This window comes from Nanorana parkeri, unplaced genomic scaffold, assembly GCF_000935625.1.
Source record: "Nanorana parkeri isolate BGI_ZX_2015 unplaced genomic scaffold, ASM93562v1 scaffold506, whole genome shotgun sequence".
Taxonomy (NCBI): domain Eukaryota; kingdom Metazoa; phylum Chordata; class Amphibia; order Anura; family Dicroglossidae; genus Nanorana; species Nanorana parkeri.
In genome coordinates, this window is record NW_017306774.1 from 11,349 (window position 1) to 24,327 (window position 12,979).

The following is a 12,979-nucleotide window of genomic DNA, read 5'->3' on the forward strand; positions in this document are numbered from 1 at the left end:
GGACGAAAAGCTGTGCTCTCAAAAGCCCCCCCCCCCCCCCCCCGACTGCTTGTGCCCCTTCTCCCGGCTGTAGGGTTGCCACCTGTCGCAGATTCACCTGGACAGTGCGGGTTGTGAGTCCCTGTATGTGCTGTGTCTGGGTTTCAGCTGGCCTAAAAACCCGGAAAAAGCACATACAGCACTCAAAACCCGGACTGTCCAGGCGAATCCAGGACCAATGGCAGCCCTGCCTGGCTGCTTCAGACGGCAAAAAAAAAAGGTAGGGACATCACAGGTGCAGTGCAATGTTTTCTCCCCAATTTCTGGTCTGAATGGAAGTATGAACCTGCTGGAGGAAGTGCGCTTTGAACTACAGAGCAGGGAGAGTAAGGAGGGATCGCTGGTGTGCTCTGCATTGTCCCTCTACCCCAGTGGAAGATGGGACAGCTGCCACCGCGCGACTTAGCACGTCTCTACTGACCCCCAGCATCACCTTAAAGAGGACCTGTCACCACCAATCTGCTATCACATGGAGGGCTTCTAAGCCCCCCCCATGTGATAGCAATTAAAGTAAAGTTAAAAAAAATAAAAATAACAGTTTTTTTTAAATAGTATCAAATTAAATAAATGTAACAATAATTAAAATGTCTTTTAAAGTCCCCCCGCCCCCGTGTCATAACGTAAACACGTATCAGGTGCGCCTAAGTATTAAAACAACAATTGTGATATGCTTGTTGGGTATCACCGCGCACGCCGGAGTGAGAAAAATAATTCTAGGGCCAATATGTATGCGTATCTCAAAACTGATGACCTGTGGGGGCTTTTAAAGTGACGTCTATGGACTTTTTGGGGGTACTGAATTTTGTCGCAGTTTCACAGACGCACACAATTTTTTAACCCGGGCATGTTGGGTATCTATTTACTTGTAACTTCATCTTTTATATTGTATTACAAAATAGGTATTTTATTGTGTTTCGGTGCACTAAATTTAACTTAAAGTGACATTAAACCCTCAGATTTTTTAACATAAAACAATACTGTAATGTGCGCCTTACTGTAATCCATGGTAGTTTCCCTTCTCTTTGCTGCTCTTCCTTTTAAATCCTCATGTCTTCTCATGCTGGGGGAGAACTTCCCTTTGCCGCTGAGTGCCTCTTCCTGTAGTGCTGGCTGTGAACCTGCACACAGACACCGTGTATCCATTGCAGAGACAAGGCAGTCTGCTGCAAAACAGAAGTTCTGCCCAGCATGAGAAGAGATACGGATTTAAAAGGAAGAGCAGCAAAGAGAAGGGAAACTACCATGGATTACAGTAGGGCGCACATTACAGTATTGTTTTATGTTAAAAAATCTGAGGGTTTAATGCCACTTTAAATGTATTTTTCACAACATTTTTCGGTTTGATAATAAGTTGTGCTAATATCGCGCAACATAAAAATTTGCAACTGCCACAATTTTGTTCTATAGGGTCCTGGCTTTCAGAAAATATGCAAATTTTGGAGTTTTAAGTAATTTTCAGGCCTAAAATGTGGATTATAACGTGTTCAAAAAAAAAAAAGGCCGCGGTCATGAAGGGGTTAATATCACTTTACGTTCAGTTGCGGTTTAAATTCCCCTTTTACTTTCACCTGAGTCCGTGGTTACGTGACATGCCAAGTCCGGAGTCTTCTTTGGGTGTCCATGTTGCTGCCTGTGTGACATAGACACTTCCCAGAGGATGTCCTGCGGAATGGGTCCTCTAGGCTTTGGAAGATGACTTCACAGCAAGGGGACCGGAGGGTAGCGGGCACGCACACTGCAGCTCTGGATGTGGCACATGGAGTGCAGAAGTCTGGAGTATGTCATGTACAGCGTGGAATGTAGAGTGCGGCTGTTTGGAGCATGTTACATACATCATGGCGCGTGGAGTGCAGTCTGGAGTATGGAATGCACGGCATGAAGTATGCAGCTCAGCGGTCTAATGGAAAAATGTTTTAAGTGCAATGTTACCACAGCTAGTGTTCATTAAAGAAGAACGCCGGGTAAACATTTTCTTAACCCTTGCAGTCGGGCCAGTGGCGTCACAAGGGGGGTGTGGCCCGGGTGACGCCATTGGAGGGATGCAAAACAAATGGCAAACGCACTCATCAATTTGTAACCAGCTCTTAGCAAGGTGCACATGGATGGGCTTTATACAGTACAACAGCAAAAGGTTTCCCAGCACACTCACCAGCCAGCACGCAAAAAAACTTGTCTCACCGCCTCAGCTGCCGTTGTGATGTGCGGGTTCCCTTGTGAGTTCCTGTGTCTTTAAGGAGGTTGGGCTTCCTCCTCAAACCTGCACCCAATTTTAAATTTTGCCCCATGCGCTCCAAGACGGAGACTCTCATAGTTTAGAGTTAGGACCGCAGTATAAGAGGTGCCTTGGCGCGGCTGTGCGGCTTTCACATTTTCTGTAGAAGACGTGTATCCAAACCTCTGTTTTTAACTTTAGCGGTGAGACTAAGTTGTTTTGCATGCTGGCTGTTGAGTGTGGCGGGAAAACTTTTTGCTGTTGTACCATTGGAGGGGTGACACCAAAATGACTGAAGATGGCCGGCGACAGGTATCAATATGATCGCTGCGCATGCGAGATGGTGTCACGGCGGGGTGTCACCCGGTAACCGCTCCGGGAGGCCCTACTGCAAAGGTTACAATTTTTTTTACCCCGAGTTGTTCTATAACTGCTTATAAATCTGACTCGCAGGTCGCACATGGCCAAGGTATTATGTGACATTACCTCTACACCCCAATATCTGCCCCCCATCTTTTATCATGTCCTTAGACCCCATTCCCTGGATATAATGTTATCCCACTGACACCCCAGTATCTGATATTCTACATTTCCTGCCCTTACACCCCATTTCCCAGATATATAATGATCTCACTGACACCCCAATATCTGATCCCATAAATATTGTCCTGTCCTTACACCTCCCACCCTCTTATTATATAATTATCCCACTTGTACCCCAATATCTGCCATTTCCTGATACCCCATTCCCCAAATATATAATTATCTCCACTTTATCTCCACTGACACCCCAATATCTGATTCCATCTTTTATCATGTCCTTTCACCCCATTTCCTGGATAGATAATCCACTGATACCCCAATATCTGATCCTATTTAATATCCAGTCCTCATACCCCTTTCCTTGGAATACATCATTATCTCACAAACACCCCAATATCCCCCCCACCCATCTATTCTGTCTTTACACCCCATTCCTTGGATATATATTTATCTCACTGACACCCCAATATCTGATCCCATAAATATTATCCTGTCCTTACACCCCACCCTCTTATATAATTATCCCACTGGTACCCCAATATCTGCCCCATCTTTTATCATTTCCTGATACCCCAAATATATAATTATCTCCACTGACACCCCAATATCTGATTCCATCTTTTATCATGTCCTTACACCATTTCCTGGATAGATAATCCACTGACACCCCAATATCTGATCCTATTTAATATCCAGTCCTCATACCCCTTTCCTTGGAATACATCATTATCTCACAAACACCCCAATATCCCCCCCACCCATCTATTCTGTCTTTACACCCCATTCCTTGGATATATATTTATCTCACTGACACCCCAATATCTGATCCCATGAATATTATCCTGTCCTTACACCCCACCCTCTTATTATATAATTATCCCACTGGTACCCCAATATCTGCCATTTCCTGATACCCCATTCCCCAAATATATAATTATCTCCACTTTATCTCCACTGACACCCCAATATCTGATTCCATCTTTTATCATGTCCTTTCACCCCATTTCCTGGATAGATAATCCACTGATACCCCAATATCTGATCCTATTTAATATCCAGTCCTCATACCCCTTTCCTTGGAATACAGGATGGTGTCGGACCCCGAAGTGGTGCTGTCATTGTGTATGAGGCTGGCATTGGTGCCCCTCCATAGTGTCTCCTCCTCCGGCTCATGTCAGCGCTCTCCCCTCCCTGTATGAGCTCTCCCCTCCTCCTCCTCCTCTCCCCCCAGAGCTCTTCTGCTGCTTCCATACACCCGATCACCCGGATTCTGCTCTCCGGTAAGTACCCTCCAGTCTGCCGGCCCATGTCCACCGGCTGCCTGCGGGGTTATCACGGCGCTGCCAGGCGGGCACTGCCCATTGTTCTGCACGCCAGACACCGCGCAGGGTTCCCGCTGGGTGGCCGCGATCCGCCGGGTGGACTGCAGCTGCGACCAGCCCGGTGACCGGGGCTGAGATCCGCCGGGGGTCACAGATGTGTCCCCCGGGGGAGATGAGCTCTGCAGTGTCTGCAGCACACGCTGTGCATCGTGATGAACTTACTCCAGTGTAGACTGCAGACATATGTGTTATGACTGCTGGGAGGTATGATACACACGGCTTACATTGTGCCTGCACTGAACTCCATCACATGTGTGTGTGTACCATGCAACCCTCTGTATGCACACATGTAGTATGTACACAGACCTGCATGATGCCTTCCACTCTAACAGTTTTAAAGAGCCCAATGCAGCCACCACCCATCCTGTATCATGACCTGGCACTTGTTCAGCCGTCTTCACATACATCCCCAGACTGACGCCTCTTCTGGTTGTTTCTTTTGGGAATAGGGATTTCTAGAGCTAGAATTCAGGAACCAGTCAGTCCGAAGTCAAATTATGTGTGAATAGCTGAAGAAAAAGCTTGGAGGCGGCTGTGTATTTCTAAATGTCTTGCGGCTACCTGACTGCTGGCACCTGTCCAGCCCTTGCGTGGGGTCAGATGGTATGCGGGCAATGTAGTTGTAGTCCATACAATGGCGCTTTACATGTGTTCATACTGACTCGGCGGAGAGTTATCCCGATCATGGATGGAGCGAATGTTCCTCGAGTCCGCAGAGGTGACAGATCTCCGCAGAGGTGAACATACACTATACAATCTGAATGTACAAGGCTAGGTTCACAGCTAGGCGACACCTCACCGCGCGGCAATCGTGCACGATTTCGCACGTATTGCCGCGCGGTCAGAAGTCGCCATGTTATGAATTGATCATGCTGTGGGTGCCATTATTTTCTAATGGCACCCCAGTTGCGCCGGGCGGATCGCGCGGTTTCCCGTCGCGATTCTGCCCGTGCTTTCCGATCACAGCCGCGCGTCGTGTATCGCAAAAAAAAAGGTACTTGTACCTTTTTTTTATGCGATTGCAGCGCGGATGTCGCGGATTAAATCAATGGGGCCGCTCGGCAAACGCTGCCTGCATTGTACAGGACCTCGCGATCCTGGGACGCGCGTCCCGGGTGTCGTGCGGTGTAGTGCAGGTGTGAACCTAGCCTAAGATCTACCAACAACCATATAGTGCAAGGGTCTGGATGGTTTCATACAAGAATGAATTGTTTATGTGTGAGCTCATGTGACATAGTTTTGGTAAATGTAAGAGATTGTATAGAGATTGTACAATCGGATTGTATGGGGTATATGGCCAGCGTTAGCTGTGGAGTGATATAGTAATTGCAGAAAATCCAACAGTGTGTACAATGTAACTCCTATTATTATAATTATCACAGTGGCACGTTTATCCGACTCCAGATCAATGTAACCGCGAGCATTACTTTTGCGCACGAACCTTTTGCACTTGTAATCGATCGCTTTGTGAAAACCAAAAGGCTGCTCCTGAACATCATCGATCCGATCGCAGGCGATGACAATGTATCAGATTTGATTCCCTGCGATTTGTTTCCGATTGACGGCCTCCCTGGGTGACGGTCGTCTGCTGGGAACGATCTCCCTCCCGGGTGGACAATTAGGATACTTGGCAGTTTGACATTTTGTAGACATTTCGGTCCATTGTTTGGAAGCGGTCCGGGGGGAAGTATCGGGATTATTATCTGGACACTTTACTCCAATAATGAAATCTGCAGCTTGTTGTCTCTACACGGAAGAGTCTTTTCCTGCCGTGTTTTGTGGTGGTTTGGTTGCCCCCTTCCTCGTCTCACACGGGGAATGGCGGCACTATTGTTTGGGAAACATATGTGTGTTTTATTAAGTCAACGAGCAGCATGGAAATAACGGAAACACATGGAAGCCAATCAGAAAGCAGCTTCCTTTGTTTCCTCTGAGGTGCTTCATCCTCCCTAGCTCTATGTGCACAGTGCAGCCATCCAGCCCAGACAAGCCGGCTGCAGTGAACCGATCGGGCTGTCGCTGTGGGTTATATATGGGGATATATTTCGAAGCTGCTGCTGGGCTTTATCATGGTCATCCTTATTTCCGGACCAGAGCCCTGCAAGCCTCACTGCAACTCATTTCCTGTGAACAGCATCATAGAGGAACTGCTTGCTGGTTATGTGCATTGTGGTGGAGCCTATTTTTGCATTCGTACGTTAATGTTCCTTTTATCAGTGTTATATAAAGCCGTGCGGGCTCAGAGGACCTGTGCAGCTAGTAGATTAGGCAATAGCTTATATCCTGCTGAATGACATCACATGGTCTTTGGCACTTTGAAGTTTATTTAAATGAAACAACAAAAATGAATATACTGCAGTGAATCAGTCCCTGGGTGTGGTGGTTGTGTTAGTTTTCTTTTTTCAGGTTTTCTTTCCATTATAATCACCGGGGGATCCTGCCATTAAAAGAGAACTATGGGGTAAGTGTTTTTCCCCATAGTTCTCTTAAGGGTCACGGGGTGGGACATAAACTAGCGTCCTCCCGTCACCCAAAGCTCAGTATATCGTGAGCTATAGCTCATTGTATACTGAGACCGCCGCAGCCGAGATAGAACCCAACGTTACTGTGGAGATCCGCCCAGCTGCGTGAGTGACAGCTGGCTCTGCCTATCTAGAGGCAGAGCCAGCTGTGCCCGCCCCCTTCCCCGTCCGTTCCGCCAGTCAGCGCTGGACATCAGCGTCTTTTTTTTTTTTGTACTCACTATGTTCACACATTTTCAGGCTTGGTGGTTTTTCAGTGTTAGCCATTGGAAAGCTAGTTAGGAGACTATTGTAAGGTGCAAAATCACAGGACGTTGTCTGCTGACGAGATTTCTGGCAGGATCAACATCATTTTTCTTTACAATCATCAAACAGATATAACAAAACACCTGTCATTGGATATTTAACAGACCCAAAGGGAGCAAATAAGAGAAGTTTATTATTGGGGGTTACATATATTTTAAAGACGTCTGCTGTATGCGAGATTGGATTCCTAAGTTCAGCATTAATCTGTACCCCCCCCCATGGACCTGGTCTGCCCATGTATCTCCATGCCACGGGTCGCATTTCTTCATATTGATGCTGTTGGGCAGCTTATTGCTCAGAATTGGTTGTGAATAGGGCTGCAACAACTAATCAACATAATCGATTATAATCGAAGCAAATGTCTAAATCCTTACACATGCCGTGAAAAAGCTTTTGCATGCCGACCACCTAGAGCCATCAGCCGGACAAATCTGGCCTCAGGGCTGAGAGTAAAGCTTTCATGTCAATGAGTGTGATGTTCAGGTAAGAGACAGTCCGGAATCCAGGAGGATGCTTTGTAGCTGCATTCTCCTGATTCTACCTTTTGTTGCCCATTAGGACATAAGCTGTATTATTTTTGAACACTTTGAACGCTTCGATCCCGTTCTTTATCAGTCTGTGACAGACTGCAGTCTTCTCCTGTCTGTTTCCTGCTTTGGAGATAAAAATGTCCCTCGTGTTCCCTATTTGTCTTTATAGCACAAAGGAGAATTCTAAAACTACCTGGATATAGACAGATGTCAGCGAGACTGACAGGCGGTGAGACATCTCCATGTCCTCGAACCGCTAATGCTCCCAGGACCCATCACAGCTCCAATATGTATGTTATGAGGTTCCCTTTAAAGGAGCACTCCAGTCAGACGTGTCAGATATTCCACTTTCCTGACATGAGCGGTCCAGCTGAGTGCTTCTAGTTTCCATACAGACTCTGGTCTTCCGTACCAGGCATTACCCATATTTAACCCCAAACCCCCCTTTCCCTCTAGACCAGGGGTGGGCAAAGTTCGGCCATCCAGCTGTTGTGGTCAGGGCAGCCATCAGAAATTTTCCAGGTCCCTTACACGGCTTTAGGCCGGGCCCCCCCACCGCGCCGCTGGACGCAGGGCTTAGTGACGCGCTGGACGCAGGGCCCACCTGAGAGTGACCCTGCAGAGCCCACCATAGATGCTGCACAGCCCATCTGAGACTGTCTATGGTGGGCTCTGAAGGGGTCTCAGGTGGACTGGTCAGGGCTGCATCCCTCCCCTCCCTACTTTCCTTCCTTTCTTGCTCCTCTTACCTACACACATGGCCTCGTCTGCCGCCGGACCGGCCAGAAGTGACGTGACGTCACTAACGTGACGTCAGTCCCGGCCAGTCTGACATCAGACGAGCAGCGTCACTGATGGGGCCCTAGCTTGTCTCAAAGCCGCTGGAGCGGCAATGCTGGGGCCCTGCAATGCTGGGGCCCTGCACTGCTGGTCCAGGCCTTCCGCCTCCTCGCCCTTCATCGGCGGCTGATAGTCATGTAAGGGACCCGGGTGGGCCCCCCAGGCTGCCCGGGCCCCTTACATGAGTATCGGCCGTAGCCCCCCTGATGGCTGCCCTGGTTGTGGTACTACAAATCCCATGAGACATTGCAAGAATCTCACAGCCAAAGGCATGACTCTCAGAGACATATGGAATGTGTAGTTGCACCATAGCTGAAGGGTCGGAGTTTGCCCACCCCTCCTCTGGAGCATTATTTTATCCTTTACCTTGTCTTTGTTGTAAGAATAAGCTGTGACATCATCTCCAAGCTTGTAAGATGATGTAAGCATGTCCTCCTCCCCCCCAGAACTACATTTTCCAAAAGCCCTTTCCCTACATACAACATGTGGAAGTCAATCAGCAGTATTGTTTTGCTTGGAAAGAAATGAATGTATGCGTGTGGAAAGGGACGTGGTTAGGTGGGGTTCTGTAGTTCAGCAGGCAGGGCTGACAACACTGCTTGAGATTTCAGTGCAGTAGAGGCATTGTGTTGTCAGACCAAATGGGAAGTCAGGAGCTTACTGGATTTCTGGTAGATCAGCAGGTATTTTTCTGTACTTGCAGCATCCTTAAAATAATTTAATATGGAGGAATGTGTATTTATATGTGTTTTTTTTTTTCTTATCCTCAGACAATTTAAAGGGCCTTTCAACCCCCTATGTAAAATCTTGCCCCCATTCCCCTTTTACCTTCTTTTTGCTGAATAAACATGGTTAGTGGCTCAGTGAAGCCCGTGTTGCCCTCTTCGAATTTACCACTTTGTTGCAAAATATTGTTTATTGCAAATAACGCGCGGGGTCCCTTTTTCAAGGTGACACAGTGACAGGGAGCCAGCGATCTCTTCCTCGTTCTTGGATCCGGTGTTCTATCGAAAGCTCCAACTCGTCGAAATCTCCAACTACCTCACTGCCGGGTACTTGCAATATTCAGCAGGTGGCAAACTCGACGAGTATTCTGAAAACGCTATGCACGCATGCGCACTGCAACCGTACAGAGCTCCGGTCTCTCTGTGCACCGGAAGTGAGGTAGTTGGAGATTTCAATGAGTTGGAGCTTTCGATAGAACACCGGCTGGGGCGGCTGTGATGCTTTGCGGCAAAATCTTTACAGCAGGTTGCGTTTTGCAGGCACTTCTAGTTGCCAAATGTGTTGATTAAGGTCAATGGGATTGTGCCACAACAGTGTGCCGAACACTTGCCATATGGCTATGGCACAGTATTTCAATGGGATTGGGGGGAAAAAATGGCATTCAGGAGGCGGCAGCATTGTCACCTGAAATCCTGCGAACCGGCTCTAAACTGCTTCTGAGAAGTGATCCCCTGCGGTGTGTAAACCTGCCGCCCGTGTGAATGAGGCTTTATGGTTGCCTGTTTCATCTATTGGGTGACCTTCAATCTAAACCTAAGAGAGAGAAAATGTTCTCTCTCTCTTGGTAACTAACACAGCAGAGACTCATAAGACAAGAGGCTGCCGTTCTGTAAAACTGCATTATTCTGGCTGTTAGTAGATTGTACTGTATAACCCTCAGATGACCAACGAACCGAGCGGGATTTCTGTCTCCATCACAGTTGGGGTTTCCTGCATTTCCTTTGCAATTTCCTGTTTGATATGACATATTATCTGAGGTTACTATTCAAGGAATTCGAGCTGAAATGCCCTCGTCGTGTCATGTGGGGCCAGGACTGTATGGTTATAGGTGGTTCATAATCCTCGGCCGACAAGGTTGTGAAGCTTAGCCAGCACTGAAAGTTCTGATGTTTATTGTATCAGTCACGGCTTTTCTCGGTTAAAGAAACCGTTTTTCCCGTTTTATAGAGTTACGTCAAAGTGTGTGTGTGCATGTGTGCGCGCGTGTCTGTGTGTGGGGTGCGTGTGTGGGGTGTGTGTGTGTGTGGGCGGTTGGTTATGAATCGGGTTTGTGCTATATTTATATAATAATAGAAAATAAATCCTATATAATAATAATATAATAAAACCAAGATTCAAGAAGAATAGGTATACAGCGCACTCAGAAAGTACACAGACCCCCTTCACTCTTTCCAATGTTGTTATGTTGCAGCCGGATACTACAGTTGTCTCTCATGAATCTACACTCCGTACCCCATAAAAGTGAAAACAGAGATTTTAGAAATGTTTGCAAATGTATGAAAAAGGAAAAACTGAAATATCACTTTGGCATAAGTATTCACACCCTCTGCAACAACACTTGACATTGAGCTCAGGTGCCTCCCATTTCTCTTGATGGTTGCTGAGATGTTTCTACACCTTGATTGAGGTCTACCTGGGGTACATGACATTGATTGAGGTCCACCTGGGGTACATGACATTAAGTGGAGTCCACCTGGGGTACATGACATTGATTGAGGTCCACCCGGGGTACATGACATTGAGTTTAGTCCACCTGGGGTACATGACATTGATTGAGGTCCACCCGGGGTACATGACATTGAGTGGAGTCCACCTGGGGTACATGACATTGATTGAGGTCCACCCGGGGTACATGACATTGAGTTTAGTCCACCTGGGGTACATGACATTGATTGAGGTCCACCTGGGGTACATGACATTGATTGGACATGATTTGGAAAGGCGCACACCTCTCTATAGAAGGCCTCACGGCGGACCATGCATACTGTATCAGAGGTAGAGGAACTGCATGCAGAGCTCAGAGACAGGATTATTGCAAGGCACAGATCCGGGGTAGGCTACAAAAAAAATTCTGCTGCACTGAAGGTTCCCAAGAGCACAGTGGCCTCCATAATTCTCAAATGGAAGAAGTTTGGCACAAACAGGACTCTTCCGAGAGCTGGTCGCCCGGCCAAACCGAGCAATCAGGGGAGAAGGGCCTTAGTAAGAGAGGTGACCAAGAACCTGATGGTCACTCTGACTGAGCTACAGAGATCCTGTGTGGAGATGGGATAAAGTTCCAGAAGGACAACCATCACTGCAGCCCTCCACGGATCTGGCCTTTATGGCAGAGTGGCTGAACGGAAGCCTGTCCTCAGTGCAAAACACATGAAAGCCTGCTTGGAGTTTGCAAAAAAGCACTTGAAGGACTCTCGGACTGTGAGGAAGAAGATTCTCTGGTCTGATGAAACCAAGATTGAACTGTTTGGCCTCAATTCTAAACATTATGCCTGTATGAAACCAGGCACCGCTCGTCACCTGCCCAATACCATCCCAACAGTGAAGCATGGTGGTGGCAGCATCATGTTGTGGTGGTGTTTCAGCAGCAGGGACTGGGAGTGTGGTCAGGGTTGAGGGAAAGCTGAAGTGCAGAGATATCCTCAATGTAAACCTGATCCACAGCGCTCAGGGCCTCAGACTGGGCCGAAGGTTCACCTCCAACATGACAATGATCCTAAACACACAGCCAAGACAACAACTCTGAATGTCCAGAGTGGCCCAACCAAAGCCCTGACTTGAACCCTATTGAACATCTCTGGAGAGACCACCGATGGTCCCCATCCAACCTGACTGTGCTTGAGAGGATTTGCAAAGAAGGATGGCAGAAAATCCCCCAATCCAGGTGTGCAAAGCTTGTGGCATCATACCCAAAAAAGCCAAGACAACACAGGAGTGGCTCAGGGACAACTCTGTGAATGTCCTAGAGTGGCCCAGCCAGAGCCCTGACTTGAACCCCATTGAACATCTCTGGAGATACCTGAAAATGGCCGACGGTCCCCATCCAACCTGATTGATCAAAGAAGAATGGCAGAAATTCCTCCAATCCAGGTGTGCAAAGCTTGTTGCATCATTCCCCAAAAGACTCGAGTCTGTAACTGCCAAAGGTGCTTCAACAGAGTACTGAGTGAAGGGTGTGAGTACTTAAAGTGACATTAAACCCTCAGATTTTTTAACATAAAACAATACTGTAATGTGCGCCCTACTGTAATCCATGGTAGTTTCCCTTCTCTTTGCTGCTCTTGCTTTTAAATCTGTATCTGTTCTCATGCTGGGGGAGAACTTCTGTTTTGCAGCAGACTGCCTTGTCTCAGGAATGGATACATGGTGTCTGTGTATAGGTTTGTATAGGCCTGTAAACTGAGCCAGCACTACAGGAAGAGGCACTCAGCTGAAAAGGGAAGTTCTCACCCAGCATGAGAAGAGATGAGGATTGAAATGAGGAAGAGCAGCAAAGAGAAGGGAAACTACCATGGATTACAGTAAGGCGCACATTACAGTATTGGTTTATGTAAAAAAAATCTGAGGGTTTAATGTCACTTTAAGAATATGTGATATTTCAGATTTTTCTTTTTAATAAATTCTCAGATATTTCTAAAATTCTGCCTTCCCTTTGTCATTATGGGGTGCTGAGTGTAGATTCATGAGAGACAACTGTAGTATCCGGCTGCAACATAACAATATTGAAGAAAGTGAAGGGGGTGTGAATACTTCCTGAATGCACTGTATCCGCTTTGTTCCCGCCCCTAGACCAAAAAGAGCAGTCAACCCTTGCAATGCGGG

General features: G+C 47.3%; 1 protein-coding gene across 1 annotated transcript in view; it reads left to right on the plus strand.

The window, feature by feature from the left end:
- The first annotated feature begins 4,025 nt into the window (after positions 1–4,025).
- The window catches only part of LOC108790835 (CMP-N-acetylneuraminate-beta-galactosamide-alpha-2,3-sialyltransferase 4-like), a 128,358-nt gene continuing 119,404 nt past the window's right edge, over positions 4,026–12,979 (plus strand). The window contains exon 1 of the mRNA XM_018561188.1: positions 4,026–4,074. The gene's annotated coding sequence lies outside the window, so the exon portion shown is untranslated. The remainder of the gene's footprint in view (positions 4,075–12,979) is intronic.